This window comes from Notothenia coriiceps, unplaced genomic scaffold (assembly GCF_000735185.1).
Source record: "Notothenia coriiceps isolate Sejong01 unplaced genomic scaffold, NC01 NC01_scaffold00030787, whole genome shotgun sequence".
Taxonomy (NCBI): domain Eukaryota; kingdom Metazoa; phylum Chordata; class Actinopteri; order Perciformes; family Nototheniidae; genus Notothenia; species Notothenia coriiceps.
This window is the reverse complement of record NW_011363488.1, coordinates 1-4756: the sequence shown is the minus strand read 5'-3', so window position 1 is coordinate 4756 and position 4756 is coordinate 1. Positions and strand designations below refer to the sequence as shown.

The window sequence follows — 4756 nt, the reverse complement described above, 5'->3', positions numbered from 1 at the left end:
TTCACATTCTCGGCCTACTTTTTAAAGGCTATTCAAGACAGTGCACGTGTGTGTGTGTGTGTGTGTGTGTGTGTGTCTGTGTGTGTGTTCAACCTTATTTTGGTCTGTCCAGTAGAGATAAAATCCATGAGGATCCACGTGAAGCGTCACTGGATTCACAGTGGACAGATCCTGTAGAGAAAGAATGAAAAACTATTGATAAAAAACAATAAATACAAAAAGATCCGACAAATATATTAAAGGCACCCATTAGTGGCCATAGAAAAGACCACATGATGCTCTAATTCCTATTTCAGCACTGGTGATTTGATCATTTTGGAAGGAAATGTGAAATTACCATTATGCAACATCACACCCGTCAGTGATGACTCACCGCAGGTTCATCCCTAAAATGTGCTTATTAAACCGGGAACACTGAGTGATTTTCGGGACACCAATTCTAACTGACTAAGTTGAGTTGTCATGACATCCAATAATTGTCCCTGTTGCCGTGGTAACACACCATGACAGTTTGTGATCAGCTCCAGGTGCACTTAGCCCGTCCAGTTTATATGAAGGAGCAGATAATATGGATAATTAGTGCAGTGATAAAAACTCTTTATTCAATATCAGTTACTTTGTAGACGACATACTATTACACACACATTACTAAATGTGGTTTAAAGTGTTTTATTCCTAAAAATATTGTTTTAAGAATATTGCTAAAGCAGCCATAGCAGGAGATGCATTAAATAGCTGCAAAAAAAACACAAAAAACGTATAAACTAATAAATGATGAATCGTGAAGATACATTTCTCTTGCAAACGGTGAGAAAATGTTCCTTACAATTCTCAAATATTGAAATAACTGAATGTCCTTGGGTTCAGACGGACAAAACAAGACGTTTTTTTTTATCATTATCGTTTATAGATCAAATTGGACTTTAAAAAAACTGGGAAGAATGTTTTTTCAGGGTTTTCTGACTTTGTATTTAAACCAGTTAATCAATTAATCTAGAACATATTTGTAAGACTTATCAAGGCGTGTGGTGCAGTGGATTGTGCGTTGGTGTTCGGATCACGGGGTCACAGGTTCAAACCCCACTGCAGTCAGCATGTCGTTGTGTCCCTGAGACACTTCACCCCAAATTGCTCCTGTGGGGATTGCCCACAGTTTGTTAGACGCTTTTGATAAAAGCGTCTAACAAGTGACATGTCATGTAATGTATCAATAATGAAAACACTCATTAGTTGTAACCCTATAAATAATATATTTAAGCTTGCAAAAAAATCACATTCTGGGTAAACTAATTAACACAACTTCAGCTATATCTCTCCAAGACTCTCGGAGCTATAATCTTTGGATCTCCACACCTTTATTTTCTCTGAGACTCTATTCCCTATTTTGGCACTGAATATTTAAAGGTTTTAATTTGTTTATGTTGTTGAAACAAATAAACAATGCTGCCATATTTCGAGAGGGGAAACTGTTTTAGCTTTCTATCTCACCCCAGGTGACATGATGTTTCTACTGAAGGATATTGAGCTTTCTAAATTATCTTTTGGATTATCCCTGAATTAGAAATAGATGTACAGACTGTAGAAAGCACCAACGATTGAACATTTGGTGATCGGCTTTATGCAGCGTGTCTTTTGGGGAAACAGCCGGCTGAGATGTTTGTGTAGAAATCAGAGCTCGAGACGTTGTGTGTGTGTTTCTTTGCTTTCCTCATAAATACTGCAGCCTGCGTTCAAAAGAATAAAAACTACAAAAAAACTCAGAAGATCGTTAACTAGATCCCTGGTTATCACCCGTTGGCATGGCAACCAATTCTATATTTCATAAAAACACAGCTCTACACACACACACACACACACACACACACACACACACACACACACACACACACACACACACACACACACACACACAGTTGGTGAATAGAGTCAAGTGTATTGAATTAGCTCTTCCGTAAGTATGATTCATGACATAACATGGATCAATGCATTGACACACAGACACACACACACACACACACACACACACACACACACACACACACACACACACACACACACACACACACACACACACACACACACACACACACACACAATCTGTTTAGGTGGCAGTAGCCATGCCAGTTACCATGGTAACCGGACAGCACGTTTCTCATTGTCAGAGCTCTCTTGTACTTCAGCATACCAACACGCAACACAAACACACACCGACAATTGTTTTTTTGACAATGCACGTGACAGCAATTGAGAGGTTCTGCATGTTCCTTCTCTCTCTCTCTCTCTCTCTCTCTCTCTCTCTCTCTCTCTCGCACACACACACACACACACACACACACACACACACACACACACACACACACACACACACACACACACACACAACAACAACAACCCCCACACACACAGNAACAGCTCCGTCTCCTGAAGAACACACACACACACGCACACGCACACGCACACACACACACACACACACACACCATCAGCTGGAGCTAAATGCTATATCGGATATAGCATTTAGCTCCAGCTGATGGTGTGTGTGTGTGTGTGTGTGTGTGCGTGTGCGTGTGCGTGTGTGTGTGTGTTCTTCAGGAGACGGAGCTGTTGGACCTAACCTTTGTTAAAGATGTCAGAACAGGGAGGAGCACCAAAACACCAAAGGTAACATCGGATGCTTTAATGAAGTACTTTTCACTTGTATTGTTCTTTAGTACAGTATATAGTACATGTAGCTTTTCTTTGCAAATATATCCTCTCTGATGTGGACGTTTTAGACTTTTACTCTTTACTTTTTATACTATCATGTTGCATTCAAAGCTTTGGTGTCCTGTCATTATGTTCTTTTGTCCTACCTCTATAAAGCATTACAACATGTTAATATTTCCTTTCTTAGTTACTAATATACTGCAGTTTGAAACATAGTATTTTTTACCTTTAATTTACTGATTTCTTAGCTGGTCATCTCCCTCCTTTGTGGTTACAAACAGCAATGCCAAGCTGTTTTGTTTTGAGTTTTTAAATATACTTTAAATATAAAATAATATTTTTCTGACCCACTTTAAGAGTAACACCTTCTTCTGTGACTAAAGCACTGTTGATGTCACGTACTGATAAGTCATTTCATTTTCAAGTTAATTTAATTTCAAGTTACTTTAAAAAGCTGAATCTTAATAGCAACTTGTTTTGAACTTTAAACAAATATCAATTATCAAATATCAAATACTTTAGGATCATGGTTAATGGTTGTGACATTACATAAGTAACATTTGTATTTCTCCATGTATATTTTTTTACTTTTTAATGCTATTTTATTTCTACTTATATTATATTATATTTTGGACTGTTTATTTCTCGTGTCTTAGTTACTCTTTTGTACATTGCCTTGTTTTTTATGCTGCTGCAACGCAAATATTTCCCAAATTTTGATCAATAAAGTATTAATCTATCTATCTATCTAAATACGACAAAATAAAATAAAGTTACAACTATAATACATAAAATAATACAATTTTTTTTAAATAAATGGTGTCTGAAATCGTTTTTTCTGTGTCGTCCAATAGGAGGCCAAGCTGCGGGAGCTGCTGGATATCGGCAATCTGGTTGGCCGACTGGAGAACCGCATGGTCACCGTGGTTACAGCCTCGGACCTGGTGAACGTCAACCAGCTGAACTTCATCGCCTCACAGGAGGACGAGGCAAAGGTGATGATGAAGAGGAGGAGGATGATAAGGATGATGAAGATGATGATGATGATGATGATGATGAGGAGGAGGAGGAGGAGGAGGAGGAGGAGGATGAGGAAGAGGATGATGATGAAGATGATGATGATGATGATGATGATGATGATGATGATGATGATGATGAGGAGGAGGAGGAGGAGGAGGAGGAGGATGAGGAGGATGAGGAGGATGATGAGGAGGATGATGATGAGGATGATGAGGAGGAAGAGGATGATGATGAGGAAGATGATGATGATGATGACGATGATGATGAATTGCGTTTCTTTCGGCAGATGTGGTGTGAGGAACTGTTTTCTCTGTCTTCCAATCTGCTGAGCCACAATCTCAACAGGGACCACAGTCTGTTGAAAGCGTGAGTAAATGCACGCACGCACACACACACACACACTCACACACACACACACACACACACACACACACACACACACACACACACACACACACACACACACACACACACACACACACACACACACACACACACCATCATCATCATCGGCGGTCACTCGTAGTCGAGTATGACTGTCCTCCTTCTTGGTCCTTGTGGGTCTTCAGGTGGGCATAGAGGCCGATTCTGGACCCGATTATCCTTGTGCAGTGTGGACATGGGAATGTAGTGGTGGAGGGTTTGGGTTGGACCTGTTTGGTGGTTGCTCTCTCCTTCTTGAGTCTGCGCTTGTCTTCTGCAGCATGGCAGAGGTCATCATTGTATAGTGCAGCACCCTCACGGACAAGGTTTCTCCAGGTCGCCCTGTCTGTTGCCATGTCTTCCCAAGCTTTTAGGTCTATGTGGAACTTCTTTAGGTTTGTTTTTATGTCACCTTTGTACCTCTTCTTTTGGCCTCCAGGGGCCCGTTTCCCTTTAGCAAGTTGGGAATAAAGGACTTGTTTTGGGAGGCGCACACACACACACACACGCACGCACGCACGCACACACACACATACATTTACTTACAGTGTATCCCCAGTTGAAAGACTCCTTTACTCTCTTTTGTTTCAGGTTCATCAGGTTGACT

General features: G+C 40.4%; 1 long non-coding RNA gene across 1 annotated transcript; it reads left to right on the top strand.

The window, feature by feature from the left end:
* The first annotated feature begins 2574 nt into the window (after positions 1–2574).
* LOC104959703 (uncharacterized) lies at positions 2575–4756 on the top strand. The gene is made up of 4 exons (XR_799901.1): positions 2575–2661; positions 3561–3701; positions 4013–4092; positions 4741–4756. It is a non-coding gene; the product is annotated as an uncharacterized lncRNA (long non-coding RNA).